General features: G+C 44.4%; 1 protein-coding gene and 1 long non-coding RNA gene across 2 annotated transcripts in view; both read left to right on the top strand.

Annotated features, from left to right (window-relative positions):
• The window catches only part of ZNF407 (zinc finger protein 407), a 399,980-nt gene that overhangs the window by 326,186 nt on the left and 55,982 nt on the right, over positions 1–17,812 (top strand). The window lies entirely within an intron of this gene.
• On the top strand, positions 11,714–16,017 carry LOC131482507 (uncharacterized). Its single transcript, XR_009247057.1, has 3 exons — positions 11,714–12,400; positions 15,915–15,919; positions 16,007–16,017. It is a non-coding gene; the product is annotated as an uncharacterized LOC131482507 (long non-coding RNA).

Below are 17,812 nucleotides of genomic sequence, written 5' to 3'. Positions count from 1 at the left end.
GCCCTCACTGCGATGATGTCATTGCTACTGGCCTATCAGGTAGCACCAAGTGGACCCACGGGGAGAAGTGATTGGGAGGAGAAAGATGGACAGACGAGAAGAACGATGGACAGACGAGAAGAACGGGGCAGCAGAGAGGGGCAGAAAGCTAAGGGAAAAGCTGAGGCATACGGGACGAGGAGGAGGACAAGGCGAAGAATGGGAGAAGCAGCAGAGAGGGCTGCAAAAGCAATGTAGACCTACGAGGAGAGGAACGGGAAGAAAAGTAGCGGAGAGAGGGCAGGAGAAGCAGGGAGAGAAGCTGAGGCCAGCGGGGATAAAGGCAGTGGAGAGAAGGGTATAAACACAGCCGCTTTTGGCAGTAAGGGGTCCGGTTGCGGTTCCAGCTTTTCCCAGACCCTCAAGAGTGTGCCTCGTTATTTAGTGTCGCTGCTGGTCGGCGACAGCTGGTGGCCCATACGGGGAACTTTCAGGCCTAAGACAAACAAGAGGGAGCGCGACAAAGTTTAAACTCTGTTAAAGCCTCAGAAATTCCAAGACATAAAGATAGATCTTAGCAGTCTAGAGGCATTTCCGGGAGAGCGGGATGGAAGGGTGTCCCTCACACTGCTTTCAGCTTTTCTGTATCTTCTAGCACAGGAGCCACATGTGTGACCCTGTGCTCGTAAAACATGAAGGGAGCAAAGTGGGCCTCCTGATCCTTCTGTTCTTACCAGAAATTTCTCTGTCTACCATGTACAGATTTTGGTCCCCATTGCCAGCTGAACCGTGCCTGCGAGGGGACTGTTAGCTGACTTGTTTACCTGTTCAAACTTCGGTTTTCTTTTTTATAAAATGGCTGGATGGTGTGTGAGAGCAGCCTGGTAGCTGGAATTTCCTACCTGTAAACAAAGCACTGCTGTGCTTACGTGTCCTTGAGTGCTGTACACAGTGGCCCACACGCTTCTAAGACCAGCTTCTGCTTACAGTCTGATAAATATAAATGCAGCATTGTTTTGGGTTTTTTTAGGCTGGAACTCCACACTTTAATGTGAAATAGGAACAAACATGGGCTCTTAGTAGGAATGTCTCACATTCTCATACTGCTATACTTACTAGCAGAAAACCTCAGTTACAAATGGAATGCTGTTACATGCCACCCAATACAAAAGGGAGTTTTGTGACATGTTGGTTAATAAAGCATTCCTGTTAAATTTAAGAATAGTTACCAACATTAAGTATAAATACTCTACAGAAGCTACTTCGCTAATACTTTTCCTTGGGTAGCTCTAGTTTACAAACCAGTAGCTTTTTAAGTTATTTCTATCCTATTTGAAGATGTTTGAATTAAATTCTGGTCGTTACATAGTAGCTCACAATTTGTGGATCGCATCTCTGGTTTGCATTCTTGCCATGATTTCAGTTTAATTTTCTGTTTAACATCTCCAATCTTCCCCTATCAAAAATAAGGAATATATATATACAGATTTTTTTATAATAGATACTGAAAGCTGACACTAAATTCAGATTGTTTTTAGTGCAAATACAAATCCTATTTGTTTCCCGAAGATTTTCGTTGTTAGTAAATCTATTTTAGAAGGTTTTTTTTGAAGTGGTTTTTTTTTCCCACATGGGAAACATATTCCTTAGCGTTCTGACCAAACATTGCTTGTCTATTTCACTGACAGAATGTATAACCCGGTGGATGAAGTGCCGCCCATGTATTAGAAATGCATGCCCTGAAGATGCTTTTAGCCCTGGGACTTAACACTGCTCCCAAAGTGTGTGGTTCATTAGAACAAGTGCATGGTTTCAGGCTTCTGATCTGTATACGTAGGTGAGTTCAGGTGCTAAGATCACATGGATTTTACAGCTCCTCTGATAGATGATGGCATCATTAGTGTCTGTCAAATTTATTACAGCTATATGAAGAGAGTGGTGGAATTAGTGCTATAGGTCTTACTCTGTTTCCAAACCCAGGTAGAGTTTGTGTGAGAACCCATGAGCTCAGTGCGGTGTCCACACCCATCTTCTCCATGAGAAGGTGTGCCGAAGGAATGCCCGTCGGCAGGAAGCTCACATGGCACTTCCCTGGTCACCATGCTCTGGGCAGGCGACAGAGAGGGGCTTCTTCCTGTGGCGGAAATGAGGTTCTTGAAGGAAAAACTTTATGATGTGAACTCTGAGGGAGAGTGGCACTGCCTTCATGAGTCCCTGGAGCTGATTAAAGGGGGAGGTGCTAACAAAATTAAACTGTAAAGCAAAACTAGGGAGAAATGAGATTAGAAAAAAATTACTTAGGCATAAGTCTTTAAAAATATATTGAAAACTTGTATAATAAAAAACACAAAACACAACTGGTAGAAGTTAGAGGCAACCTATAGCATTCCATAATTCCCGGATTGCAGAATTATAGATAGGAGGGGTCCTTGTTGCCAAACATCAGTCATCCTCAAATTTGCGGATAGATTTAAGCACACTCCCAGAGGCTTCTGGTCGAAAAGCTTCTCTTAAAACATGTTTGAGAATGCATAGAAATTGTAATAACAAAACCAATTTTGTAAAGGAAAGGTAGGCTAGAAACGTGCCTGATTTCATGAACAAGTGTGATAAGGCTACAGTTATCACATTGTCCACACGGGTTCATTGTCACTTGGTCTGCCACAAGATGTGACGCTGGATCTTTTTGTCTTTCTCAGAATTTACCCTAAATGGCTCACAGGCCTAACTATGTAAGTTAAAACTCTGAACTGTCTAGGGAAAAATGTGGAAAATCTTTCTGATTTTGAAATAGTTTTTCTAAACAGGACAAAAATGATAAAAATAATTTTATTGATAAATTGAATTTCATTAAAGTTTAACCATTTGCTCTTCAAAACTAAGAAAGAGAAAAGCCACTTATGTCTGTGTGATCTGGCCTTGTTTTTCATTCTGCACTACTCAACAGATCACTACCTGGTATTGAAACAAAAATCCAACTTAAAATGGCAGAAGTCAGTATACAAGTGAGCAGTAAGTGTATGAGACAATGTTCAACAGCAGCGTTAAAGCCACAGTGGAGTATGCTGTATGCCAGTGGAATAGTGAAGTATTGGGGACTAAGAATGGGATCCTCTGTGCAAAGCTGGTGGGAATAGAAAATGGTAAAGCCACCTTGGAGACCAGTTTTACAGGGTCATATTAAATCAAGCATACATCTGCCCATCACCCAGCAGTTGCACTCCTTGAAAGCCTGTTGTTCACCAATGCTCGTGAAAACTTCACAGTGACAGAAAGTTCGAGAGAACCCAGAGGCCCACCAGACATGAATATTGAAGTTAGTTCTGGTGCATGGATTGCTCTTCAGCAGGGAAAGGCCTGCACGAGAGCGTGGGTGTGCCTCAGCAGCAGCTTCCCCTGTGAAGGAACCAGTCGGGTGCGTGCAGCGTGATTCGGTGGGTGACGCTGTAGAAAAGGCAGACCTCTTGACTCACAGGCTGTGTAGAGTTACTGACTGCAGGAGGGCTGGAGGTGGAACCCCTGGAGTGTACAGATAGACTTGTCCAATTGAGTACCATGTGTAAGGAGCACAATATGTACCTCAGATTATTTTTAAAAAATTAAGAAAAGACCCGTGATTATTGATGTTAACTCTGTCTTTAGAAAGTGTTATGAATTTGCGATTCTAGGTGTTTGAATTGTTTATCTTCCTTATAAAAATGTTTAATACTTTTTTAATACTTTTCTGCAATATTTCTGTTACTTACTTATACTTGTTACTTGCCTTATATGTTGAGTCCATGAATCCAACATGATATTTTCCTATAAATGGCATGAATCTAAATTATTCTGTAGTGACTTACGCATATGGTGTTTTGAAATCATGCTTTTCCAGTTTCAAAAGTTTTGTTTTTAGTTAAAGTTTTGGTGAGTTCTGTGGTGCATTACTGATTCAAGCTTGGGGAGAGGCAGTAGGCATCAGGAAGGCTTCAAGTTCCTGGGGTCACACAGTGTTAAACCTTCAAGTTCCTGGGGTCACACAGTGTTAAACCTACGAAAGTGAATCACTCTGTTGCAGATGTGAACTAGTTCCCTCTGTGAATCTCAGCTCCATCACCAAGTGGCGCACTTGGTGAGTTACCCTAGCTCAACCAAGTTCAAAGTGACTGCTTTTGTTAAATTGGGCAATTGCCAAAGAAATCTAAAACACTGCAGAAAATTGTGGTCATTAAAGTAAATTTTGTTTTAATCTTATCTTCCCCCCTTAAATTACTGAATTTGATTCATTTTGACATTCTTCTGATTATATTCTATTTCTGAATGCTGTTAAACATTTGAAACTATGTGTATGACAACAGGATTGACAAGGTTTCCTGAAAATTTAAAGCAAAGCTTTTATAACTACACAGACCTCCACATTATGCAAAATGTTGGGGGCTGGGCTGCCTTTACACAGGCTTTTGCAGAAGGGATTTGTGGGAAACATTGCCCTGAATGTACGTGAACGCCACCTTGATTCCCCCTGCAGAAGCAAAACACAGTCTTACACAACCTCTTGACTTCGGCACGCCGTCTTGGGACACACTCAGATGTGTGTCTATGGGATTTGTGCACCACACGGTTTTGCAGGATGTGAAATGCCCTACGGATGAACCTCAATCTGTTCCTTTGCGTATTTTATTGAAGAGCGTCAGTGAGCTCCTGGGGAAGGGCGAGTGCTGGTGTGTCCTCCCTGGTCTCCAGGACACAGATGGCCCAGACATGTCTGTGCTTCAGGAAAGGCAGGGGCTGCTGAGCTGCCACTCAGCCAAGATGGATGAAATCCGAGAAGTACAGCCGACAGCTGGCGTGAACCCAGAGGCGGCGGCATCTGAAACCGTGCCTGCTGCTGTAGCCCCACTTGCACACTGAGTTCTCAGGCTTTTCTGGTTGACCTAAAGCAAGTCAAGGAAATTACAAGAGAACTATAATGTGTGAAGCTATGAAGCTAAGAACACATAGGGAACCACTTGAAGACCAAATCTGAGAGATGTTTCATGAAAGGTCCTTTGCTTAAGTTCATGTAGCTTTCTGCACATACACTCACTTAGGCTTTGTTGAACAGACAACAATGCTAGAAAGGGCTAAATGGGTTTGTTTTCACCAGCTTACCTTGTATAATGTAAGTTATATATTTTTAAATGCTTTGGAAGAAAGAACGTTTGCAAAATTGCAAATCTAATAGAAGTTAGACATTTTTATTCCAAGCTTAGTAATCTTTGTTTTCCAGGATGGGAGTATGAGTTATGAGTGGTGATTTTCTGTTTAAATGGAACACTAGCATTATAACATGGATTTCTCCTTAAAATCCAATATTAATTACTAAGTTTAAAATAGCTATGCTTTAACATTTGCTAAAAATTTATCTTTACTTTAATGGGCTTTCCATAGACATTAGAAAATCAGTTGAGCTTTTTATGTTCACTGATCTTTGTACCATTTCTGGGCCTACTAAATCTTCCATATGGCCATCACTGCAGCACTTACTGAACTTCCTCTCCTTGGGCTCTTAGGAGTGTCCCTGCTGCAGAACTGGGACCTCTAGCACCCACAAAGTTCCCGGCCTTTGCTTAGACTCGCCAACAGTTGTGAGAAGAAAGGATAGGTCCAGCACTCACCTTTGTGCATGAGCCTCCTGGGAGACTTCAAGTCCTGGGAGGCTAGGTTAGGCCTTCAGGGGGTAGGGATTCCTTTACAAATGCGCACACACACAGCTGTCCCACCAGACCTCCCACAGCCAGGGGGCGCTGCGGTGCCTTTTGTGGCAGTAGCCTAGGAGAGGGCTGTAGCGGTCACACCCACTTTGTCAGGGAGCCAGGCAGGGTTGGGATCTTCTGTTGATTGTCCCTGAAGCAAGCATGTTGTGGTAAGAAGAGAAAGAATGAAGACCCGTGGGCATGGAGAGCAGCAGAAATGGCCCTCCATGCAGAAAAGGCAGTTGTCCTTTCAAATGGGGAGATCACCTTGGACCTTGTTCAAGTGGGAGCCTAAGAATCAAGATTTTGAGGAACCAGAGAACTTTCCTGGACCTTTCGGGCTGAGGAGTGTTGTGGCAGAGAGAAGAGCCAACGTAAAGGCGGTTGTGATGTGGGCAAGTGACTAGTTCATGGTGAGCTGCAGTTTTCCGGGCACTCTTAGAGAGCAGGGCGGCTGAGCGTCAGACCCTGCCTGCACGGGAGCTGCGCCTTGCGGGCCCTTCCAGGAATAAGCTGAGTTTGTTTCTGTTTCCTCATATCCAAAATATTAATAGTTTTTCAATTTTTATTTTGAATCTACATCAACTAATTTGTTTTAGTTTTTAATGCTGAGGTTTGTAGTTTAAGGAACGTTACCAAGAGGCGCTGTGCACAAAGGTTTGACAGCGACCTTCAGACATCAGCACAGAGAAATGGCAGTGCCATCGGCACCAAGCCCTCCTGGCTTCGGCTGTACTCAGGGACCACACCTGTCAGGTGAACCATGTAAGCCACTTATGCCATATGGAGCTCGTTTTTGAACATTGATTCAATACAGTGCTCTACACAGGGTGTTCAGAAATAAATGAAACGTAGTGTAGACAAAATGTTTCCATAAATACATAAAAGCTGAGTGGAACAAGAAAGCTTCCTTTTCCCACAGAGGAGGAGCAGGTGGAGGAATGACCCTCCCACCTGGAGAAAACAGCAAGTGGGGATGGAAGTATAGACATGAGGCACCTGTCTTCAGATCCAGACGAGCGCATGTGGACTGGCATTCCAAGAAGAGCCAGGTGACCCTGTGTTGCACAGCGTCCCACCCGAAGGCAGCTTCCTTTCAACGCCAGTTCTGGGAAAGGCAGCCAGGGCTCTGGAGCTCCAGAAGTCCACCTGAGCTTTCAGCAGGCTGTGGCAGAATGCTGAGCCCCGCACAAGCACAGGTGCCACCTCCAGAAAGGCAGAGCAGTGCTGATGCTGCGACCACAGACTCCGGATCTCACGCTGGCCTGGGAGTCTGGAGCTTCTACCAGCTGGAGTGGAGGAGGCTTCACTGAATGTCCCAGATGTTCAGTGGAGAACTCTGAGGGATCCACCTTAGCAGTAGGGCCACTGTAGATCTCTCCTGGCAACAGACCTGGTAAGAACCAAGCTGAACTGTAGGTAAATGTGACTGCTAGTGAGGACTGTCAGCACTCCCAGGTAAAGACCGGAAAACCCAGACATCCACCATCATAACCCTGTCTTTCACCCAAGACAGCTTGTCACAGCTTCGGCCTTGCGCCGTAGTGTAGTGGTTAAAGTCCTCGCCTTGCACTCCCAGGATCCCATATGGGGCACTGGTTCTAATCCCGGCAGCTCCACTTCCCATCCAGCTCCCTGCTTGTGTTCTGGGAAAGCAGTGGAGGACAACCCAAAGCCTTGGGACCCTGCACCTGTGTGGGAGACCTGGGGGAGGCTCCTGGCTCCTGGCTTTGGATTGGCTCAGCTACAGCCCTTGCGGCTGCTTGGGGAGTGAATCATCAGACAGAAGATCTTCCTCTTTGTCTCTCCTTCTCTCTATATCTGACTTTCTAATAAATAAATAATAATAATTTAAAAAGTTGTCACAATTTCAAAGAAGTAATAAGAAAAAAGAAAAAGAAGAAAGAAGAAAGAAAATGTGACCTATAATGGCCAGAATATAGACGGAAGAGGGAACTGACATACAAAAATGTTAAGTGACCTATTACTGATTTGTTCAAAGGCTTAAAGAAAAATATTAGCAAAATGTGAAGAGAAATGGGAAATATACCCCAAAAAATCAGTGGTATTTCTAAAATTGGAAAATGTTGCATCTAGATTAATTCAGTGAGACTTAAAGACTGCAAGAAACACGATTGTGAACTTGAAGATGCAACTTCTAAAACCAGAAACTAAACAGGCTCCTTGAGGGAAGGACTGGGCGAGGAAACTATAGGGTCTTGCTGGCCTGGGGACAGTACTCACAACCTTCCATTTCCTGCAGGAAGTGAGAGGGGCAGGAGCAGGGGAAATTAGAGAAGGAAAGTAATGATTGAAAAAGTCTTTAACTGTAAGGAAGACTATATGTCTGAAGATACAGATTGTGAAGAAAAAAGGAAAAATAAGCATATGGACATTTTCTTATAAAGAAAGTATAAGTTTATGGAACGTAAGTGAATTTCATAATTCTCAAAATAGTAATAGAGAAAGTGATTTTACTTCTCTATAAATAAACAATGAAACATTCGAAATTGTTAAAATACAATTAAGAAGAGCATATTGTCTCAAGGGGTCGGTTTATCTATGCACAGACTGGCCACGGGAACCAGAGATCAGTGCTGAGACCAAGTACAGAAAACATAGGAAAGAAATAGCGTAATGACTCGTGGACAGGAAACTCCACACTGTGATGGCCACTGTGACCAGGCTGACCCAGTCTAAATTCTGCAGGGTTTTTCTAACAATTTACAAGCTGATCTAAAACCTGCATACCAATGAAAGGATGTGGAGTTGTCACGCATTTTGAAAATGAATGCAGTGTGGAAGATTTGCTGTACAGGATTTTTCAACTTACAGTGATACAATAATCAAAACAGAATAAATCCACACATTCATGGTTAGTTGATTTTTTTTTATAAAGGCACAATGAGAGAAAGAATAGCCTTTTAAAAAACGGTGTTGTGGTACTTAAAAATATACACAGGAAAAAAAAACCATAGCAATACCTTGCCTCTTGCTATTCATGAAAATTAACTTGCTATTCATGAAAATTAATGGGCGGTAGAAATAAAATAAAAATCTGAAAGTTGAAAGGACAGGAAGCACAGGAGACAACTCCTAAGGCTTTGGTCACAACTTGGACACAAATAGTGCAGATGATCAAAGGAAATGTGATTCAGATGTCACCACAGCTGTGACTTCCAGGCTTTGGCAGACTACATTTGCTGAAAAATAAACAGATATAATAAACAAATAAAACAGCCAGGCAGAAACTAAGAGAAAAGATTTGCTATACAATTATCTGACTAAGGACTCAAATCCAGAATACACAAGGTGTAATCCACAACTCAATTTTCACAAGACAACTAAATCCAAAATATGTACAAGATATTGAGGTGGCCAGAAGGGCACATGCAGTGCAGGTAACGGTCACCAGTCACCAGGGAAATGCAGATTAAATGGCATGGTGACATGCCACTGTGCACCCAGAAAGTGGCCTCAAAGACTGGATGCCAGATGCTAGCAAGGCTGTGAAGCAGCTACAGCCGTCGTGCCGATGCGCGAGCTGTCACGTGGTATAGCTCGTTTGGAAAACAGTTTAGCAGTTTCTTAAAAAGTTAAACATTTCTTACTATCACATGACGCAACAGCTCCATGTCTGCAAGTGTACCTGGTGGAGTTTTTAAAACTGTTTTTAAAACAGAAAACTAATATTCAACAAGTACGTAACAGTGTTCCCTTGAATGGGAGCTTGGGACAGTGTGTTTGACCTGGGCTCACAGGACCATGCTGAGTGAGAAACGCTTGGGATGGTAGGACGCGGGAAGCCAGCGTGAAGAAGGTGACTCCCGGTGGGAGCGGTCGGCTAAGGGACCGGCTTGCTCTTCTAGAGTCATGGGACACGGAAGAAGAATGAATGTGGAGAAGCTCTTCCAGACATGCCACTTGGGGAGAATGAACCCCGGCCCACAAGGACCTGGCCCTTTTTCTCCTTTTTCCTATTATTGCTCTTTTTTTTCCTACAAAAGGACTTTTTATTGTTAGGACTTTGTGCTGAATTTGCATATGGTCTATAGCTTGGAAGATTTTTACTTAAATACTTTTCAATTCTGCAGTTTAAAGATGTGTTCCTTTTTATTTTTATTCAATAATTACATTGTATTATATGGCACATGTCAGGAAAAAAATAATAAAAACAATTAAAAAACAATGAATGTAAAAGCTTAAAAAAAAATGTGTTCAATGGCTGTGTAAGAGAAAGTTCCTGTTCCTGGCAAGCTCCCGGAAGGTGTTGGGGCGAGTCCTAGATGGCTCATCACACGCCTTGAGGAAGACCGCAGAAAGAGCAGACGCGGGGAAGACAGAGGTCAAGGCCAAGAGCGTTCTTAGTTCTTTCCTCGAAATGTTTTCAGTTTGAAATTATTTCTGTTTTCCATCTCATCTTGGCTTCGTTGCTTCTGAATTTTCTTTCTGTTCTTTGTAGATTAAAACTGTCAGGCTGTCGGTGGCTGCTTTCGGGAGGGGCGCACGGCCTAAGGAACAGAAACCGCAGCTTTCTGCCCAGGGCTGCAGGCCCTCAAGAGGCCAGCCACCCGCCGGCACTGCCCTCCTGCCCCCGAGCAAGCCCTGCAGAGGCTAAGGGCAGGCCACGCGCTGTCCCAGAGTAAGGATTGTGTCCTGATACACGCCTCAGATATTCATTGGGAAAACTTAGGAAAGACACCCTCTGTGAGAGGGGAGGGGAGAGGGAGACCCCAGCGCGAACTAAACTGTGTCAGAAAACAACAACAAAAAAATATTTTGAAACGTTAAATTATAAGGTGACATTCTTCCAATGAAAATTTGTTTCTATTTATTGTTTGAAAGGCAGAGAATGTGAGACCAGTTGCATCTGGGCCAGAATGAAGCCAGGAGCCTGGAGCTCCATCCAGGTCTCTCCATGGCAGCAGGGCCTCAGGCACATGAGCAGAGTAGCTGGGATCAAGCAGCACGCAATATAGTATGCCCGCATCGCGGTTGGTGACTTAACGTGCTATGCCGTCACACCAGCCCCTGCATATTCTTAATTATTACAATTCTGTTTTTAACTGCTGTGGCATGACTAAGTCAATTCTTTTAAAATTCTGTCCCATGATAAGTTTAGTGCTACAGGTAGTATTCTGAAATGAACAAGTGAGTGCGTAAGTCCATTTTTAATACTAAAAGATGTTCCATATTATTTTTTAAAAAGATTTATTTTATTTTTATTTGAAAGACAGAATTACAGAGCTAGGTGGAAGCATACACGGAAAGGGAAATATTCCATCAACTAATTAACTCCCTAGATGGCCACAAGGGCCAGAACTGAGCTGATCTGAAGCCAGGAGCCAGGAACTTCTGCAGGTGTCCCCCACAGAGGCCCAAGGACTTCAGCCATCCTCTGTTACTTCTCAGTCCACTAGCCGGGAGCTGAATTGGAGATGGAGCAACCAGGACACACACTGGAGCCCATGTGAGCTGTCGGAGCAACACGCGAAGGCTTAGCCCACGACACTAGGGCGTGAGCTTACACGGATACTATTTTCTGTTTATCACCCTGTTGAAGGTCTCCACTGCAAGGGGGTTATTCCTACTGGGAAAGGCAGGCCAAAAATCATGATCATAGCTTTTAACAACTATGGCTTTTGAAGCCGTGAAGCGATGATTCTGGCCTCAGTGTAAACAATAGAGCATTTGAGAGGAAGGAAAAAAAATGGGGACTTTAGTTGCTTGCCTTTTTTGGTTTGAGGAATGTTTTTCACTTACAGCAGTGCAAATACCTGGCCACTTACAGTTAGGAAATATTTCTTCTGTTGTTTTGAGGTTCTAGATACTTTTATTTCAAAATGTACCTTAAAAAGTTAATGAAATTAGGAGGTTACTAGAAATTAGTATTTAACAGTCTTAGATGCAAAAATGGACAGCATGCTGCCTCCATCATTCAGCCCCTGGAAATGGGGGAGAATCATGACTAAAATGGTTCTTTTTATATGGGATTTCTGTTGATGAAGAAAAGCTGAGGTTCCAAGTGGACATTAAATATTTCAGATCAGAAAGAGAAAAGGAGTGAGTCCTGTTTCTGAATGAATTTACAAAGCAATCTGATTTCAGTTCTTGCAAGGTAGAGAAAATAAAATAAAAACGTACTTTATTTACTAAGCAATGAATTGAATTGTCTGCCTTTTATTGCAGATATAAAGTAAAGACTATGAAGACACAATCATTTGTGTAGCTATCAGACTTTCAGGAACATATCTCTTGTGGTTTAAATAACAGATAGTCTAAGTGTTTTTCCATTACCTTTGTGTAAATGAAAAATGCATAAAATATTTTAACAAGGCAAAGTAATCCAGGGAGATTGTTATTTTGTGTTACAAATTAGGTTATTTCTGTCATAAAATTAAAGGAAAAAAAAATCAACGTTAGGACATTTCAGCTTAATATGGTTTACCAGCAGGAACGTGTAACAGATGTAACGAGTGCGCAGGTCACCTGAACCCAGCTGTTTCCGACCAGCGTTAGGAAACAGGGAATGCGGCTAGCAGTGGGAGGCTACATGATGACAAGCTCTCAAGGAGTTACAAAATCGATTTCTGCTTGAATGAATTAATTTAGATTATCAATTTATAACCAGCTACACGCATCCCATCAACTCCACAATTCAGTGAATCGGATCAGATTCAGTCCAGTCAGGGGTTCCCCAATCAGGGGTTCCCCAATCAGGGGTTCCCCAGTCAGGGGTTCCCCAATCAGGGGCCCTCCCAGCTGCGCAGCAGGACCTGCCCACGGGTCCCTAACACAGTTGCTCTCCCAACCAAAGGGAGCCTTTGCCTAAGTGTCTTGCAGAGGAAGAATATACCATCTAAAAAAATGAAGACAGCAAAACAAAGCAAAGAAAAAAAGTGTCACCATGTGATTTGCTGTTTTGTTATTGTGCTTTTTGCCTCTGAACCCTTGTTGTCCAGGGAAGGCAGATTTTGACTGCTTCAATTGATGCAAATTTTTCTTTTTTCGTTTTTCTTTTTTTGTTTTTTTTTCCCAGGTAACAAAAGTGATACTTCATTGTTGTATTTTTAAAGTTTTTGGTTTATTCACAACTTGGGGTAAAATGCTCCTATCTCAACCCTTTCAGCTTCTTTTTGTAAATGCAATAATTATAGCTGCATCACATAACTTTTAAAAAGGTTTTTTTTTTCCTTGAAAGAGTTACAGAGAAAGAAGTCTTCCATCCCCTGGTTCATTCCCCAAATGGCTGCAGCAGCCACAACTGAGCCGATCTGAGGCTGGGAGCCGTGTACAGGGTTCCAAGGCTTTGGCCATCCTGCACGGCTTTCCTAGGCCATATACACGGAGCTGCATGGGAAGTGGGGCCGCCAAGGCACAAAATGGAGCTCCCTTGAGATGCTGGTATTGGCAGGCAGAGGATTAGCCACCACACCAGCCCCTAGAACATAAACAAAATAACCAAAGCCACCCGTCCCCCCAAGGAAAATAGAAATATTCCTTCCAATTGGGCCAGTCTTCTAATACTAAAATTTCTTTTTTGAGTCATCATATTAAAGAAAACCAGTGATCTCAAACCTCATAAGAATGGCTAATAGTATAAAGGAGAATGATTAATATGTGTTGATGTCCATGAAAAAAAGTTTACATGAAAAGTAATTACTTTACGGAAGATATTTTAGTTATAGTCCTTATTGGTCAGGTGATTGTAGCCACCATAACTGCACTGTAATGTTTCTACTTTGTTTTGCAGCTCTGCTTTTCACTGCTGTGAGCTTGGGTTTCTGTTGTTGTTGTTGTTTGTTTTTGTTTTTTGGGTTCTTTTTTTTGTCTTTTATTTATTTATTATTTTTAATTCATTAATTACATTATGTTATGTGACACAGTTTCATAGGTACTTGGATTCTCCCCTCCCTCTGAGCACTTGTTGACATCTGGCTCTGAATGCCAGCTGTGGCCACCCAGTGACAACATGCACGTGGCTGTAGAAAGGAACACCAGATCTTACATGCTGAGAAGGATTGCAGCAGCCGCACAGTGAGGAGCTGCGGGGCTGCGTGCCACTGCTCCTGCAACAACAGTTGAGGCTGTGACTGTGCTGAGGAAGGGTCCCTGCCGACATCAGCACAGTGGCTTCGCTCTGGGAAAGGGATCAGGTGTCTGCTCACCGATGGCCTCGTATGCCTCTTGTGTTGAACTCAGTGACAATATCATCTACCCAAAGCCAATTCATCTTAAATGACATGATGTAGCCCTGGCTAATGAGGTCTTTGAGATGATGAAACTAGAGAGCGGCTGGCAAGGTTTTATGCAGTCTCTGAAGGGATTAAAATCGCAAAGGGTCCAAGTGATCCTTTCAGCCCCGCTGATGCTGATGATACAAAACACTGAAATGGTCCTGTTGGGCAAAACGTGGTCTGCTTTTGTTGGCACTCGTGGAGCCCATCAGCCTGTGCAGGTTAAGGTGGTCTTCTCAAAGAAGAGTCCTGCATGTGTCAGCGCTAACACGGGCTCACTTGCTACTTGCTGCCTGGTGGGCATGTCTCCATGTGGTTACAGTAATCACAGTACTTACAGGACGTCCAGCTTAAGAGCATTGAAGACCACCCTTCTGTCCTGGGATTATTCCCTCTTTTTGGCATCAAGTTTTTCTGTGGTTTATTAATATAAATATTACAGTAATCACTGTTAACTGTTCATTTACCTACTGTGTGCTCAGCCTTATACTGATAACACTGTGGAGTATTATTAGTAAATATAAGTTATATTTATACTGAAAAGATAATATATACACGCATAAAATGCTTGCAGTCAGCTACAGCAATCAGGATGCTGTTGCATACACCATGCCAAGATTCTCTCGGTCTCCCTGCCTTCTCTTGCCAAGGTTTCTTGTCTGTCAGTTCCAGAATTACCTGTCATTGAGGTCTCTCCACCCCTTGAGTTTCCAGGACAGGAGCCAGGCCTTGGTCATGTTCATCTCCCCAGCCCAGATCCCAGCAGAGGACAGGAAGGTGAGGAGGTGTTTCTCTGAACTGCTGGCTGTGACACCAAGAGTTAGACGTCAGGAGAACTGGCATGCGGTGGGTGACTTGTGAAGGCAGCTGAGCGTGACTTCAGTGTTACAGTGTAGAATAGATCCTTAGATAGAACTAATGTCCCCTTTTCTGATAGTACCTGATAGTGTGTGTCTGCCTTGCAGCTGACGTCCATAGAGGGTTCCTTAGGGATGCAGTTGTATTGATTGTAGTGTGGTGTCATGCATGTGTATCAGGTTTGGTTTGGTTTGGTTTATTTTGGTTTGGTTTGGTTTGGTTTGGTTTGGTTTGGTTTTCCCCCCAGTGGAGAGGAGGGAGATTGTCCAGGTTAAGCAGGAAGACAGGCAAATGGAGCAGAGAATAAAATCAGCAGAGGTTAGGCAGTGTGTGGCTTTACGGGAACAGTGAAGGTGACCAAGGGCCATTGCGGAATAGCCCCGACTCTTCCTGTCACCTAACACATGGAAATGAGCTGGACTGCTAGTGCAGATTGTCCAGGGTCAGCGACTGAAAAATGCAGTTTGAATTTAGAAAGAACAAAACAGCATGATTTAGTAGAAGTAAGTCCTAATTTTGTTACCCAGATTGTGTCTGACTTCCAAGTTGAGCAGGGTGTCCTGTATTTTATCTGGTGCTCCTGCTCTGAAACTCTGTCTCCCACTGACCTGAAGAAACCTTACTCGGGTGTTAACAGAAGCAACAGGGGATACAACATTCTGCTGGTATTCCCTGTGCATGCAGATGAAGCAGAGAACAAAGATACAAATCCAGCAGGAGGATAGTCACTGAATCAGTGGTTCTCAGCCCTGAGTGGTCATTGGCAGTGCCTGGGAACACTGGCGATTGCCACAGTTTGGGCAGATTGGAGTGGAGAGGCAACTGGCCGGTGGAAGCCAGGACAACCCACAGGGAAGAACCTGCAGTGCCAAGGTTGAAAAACTGGTCTAGAGTGATAAAATAAAAAGAACGGGGGTGGGGGGAACCAGTGGTGAGCAGAAAACTTGCAGTCTCCAGAGGCAGCTGTAAACCTGGATTCGAATCCCACCCTGGCTTTGCAAATCATCCAGCTTCTCTGGGACTCAGGTTTCTTAAAACTGCAAAGGAACTGTTGCCTTGTAGGAAGTCCTAAGGAATGAAACAAAATCAGTCTGCTTCAGCAGGCATGCGTTCCACTTCTGCATAGGCCAGGTTTCGAGCAAGCTGATAACACGAGTCGGTGCGGTGCACAGTGACCATGTGCCTGCACAAATATCCCTTCAGCTCACGAGGTGGAAGAGCAGCCTCTGGCTGCTAACCCTGGAAGGCGACTCCCCGAGTGGCAGCTGTGTGGGCTGCCCAGGACAGTCTGCAAGGTGAGCGCTAACACAGTGACAACAAGCAGACGGCCTTCGTTGTTTGTGTAGGAAGGCTCTACACGGTCTATCTAAATCCGTGAGCTTATTCTTTCCGAGCTGAGTTCTCTGGTATCACTGTTTGGCATTGGGATCATGTAAGAAAGACATGTTAAGACCAGTGGTATCTGAAAGCAGAGTCCAGAGAGAAACCACTGTGTCACGGATTGTTCCTTTTTTCTTCTCTCGCCCATGCGCCGCCCTCTGCAGTGTGCTGGGCAGTTCTGTTGCCAAGAGGAAGTCAGGTTCTGGTTCTCACTAAATCCCCATGGATGTGTGTCCCCGGATGTAGCATGCACCACTCAACCCTGTTGTTCGTTCACCAAGAGACCAATCAGAATGTCTGCCTCCCCACCAGTGGCGTGTCCTGCACAGTAACTAGAGAGTCTGAGTGGCGCTGGGGTGTCGTTGTCTCCCTGGCTTAGCTGCTTCTTGGGAGTATTATCGGGCACTCAGTTACAGCTGCGTGTCACAAGGTCGTCAGCAGCAGTGTCACTGCTCAGTCCTTGTTCGGGGGACACAACCCCCCAGTGTCCATTTGTTCCTTCCCGAGTACTGCATGCACAGCATATATCAAGCACAGACAACTTGGCGTTCCTGGGGAGAACAGTCGCTTCCACCAGCAAGTACATTCCAGTTATAAACTATCTGAAAGCCTCACAGTGACGTGCCCTGGCGTCTTACGTGTGGAAAAAGGAGGCCTTGCTGCTGGCTGCTTGGTTCTTGGAGCTGGAGCTGTGCCCCCAGCCCTGCTGACATGAAGTGCTGGGCAGCCTGGACCACGGGCAGCGCTCAAAAACAGTACCACCATCCCTTCCCTTCAGGGAGCCGTTTGGCATGTGCTGGCTGGGTGGGAACCTTGAGCGGCACCTGCATGAGCTCTTGGACCCAGAGATAGACTTCTGCATAATGTTCAGAACTTGTTGCAGAAACTACTAGGAAGATGGAAGAAATGGATATTTTAAAGCAGTGCCTTTGCCTCCTTCCTGACAGTCTATGTCATATTTCAACAGAAACAGAGTAGACTTCTGTGTGGCTTCACCTTTCTCAGTTGAATTGAAACATTTCAGGAAAACAAATCAGAATCTGCCTTTATACATCAATACCAATGAGTTTAAATTGTGTAGAAGGTAACATGTTTCCAGCGTAACAAGGAAATAAAATTGCTGAGCCACTGAGTGTGTGTATTGTCAGTGTAGATACAGATATATGTTTCATGGTTGAGGCATTATTTTGAAAACCAAGTTCTTGTTAGTACTGAATATGGAAACAGTAATTAGAGTTGTCAAGTCACCTGATCTTAAAGAAGAGCGAGCTCAGGGAGAAGCATCCGAGTGAGCCACACTCTCACAGGGACAGTGCTTGGGGACCCTGGCAGGCTCTGGACACTGTCTGCGAGGCTCCTGCTGTGTAGGAAGAGCCGGAACAGGGCCCGGCGGTGTGGCCTAGCGGCTAAAGTCCTCGCCTTGAACGCCCCGGGATCCCATATGGGCGCCGGTTCTAATCCCGGCAGCTCCACTTCCCATCCAGCTCCCTGCTTGTGGCCTGGGAAAGCAGTTGAGGACGGCCCAAAGCTTTGGGACCCTGCACCGTGTGGGAGACCTGGAAGAGGTTCCTGGTTCCCGGCATCGGATTGGCATGCACTGCTCCGTTGCGGCTCACTTGGGGAGTGAAACATCGGATGGAAGAT

Source organism: Ochotona princeps, chromosome 18 (assembly GCF_030435755.1).
Source record: "Ochotona princeps isolate mOchPri1 chromosome 18, mOchPri1.hap1, whole genome shotgun sequence".
Classification (NCBI taxonomy): domain Eukaryota; kingdom Metazoa; phylum Chordata; class Mammalia; order Lagomorpha; family Ochotonidae; genus Ochotona; species Ochotona princeps.
Note: the sequence above shows the minus strand (reverse complement) of the source record. Positions and strands in the feature narration are given on the sequence as shown.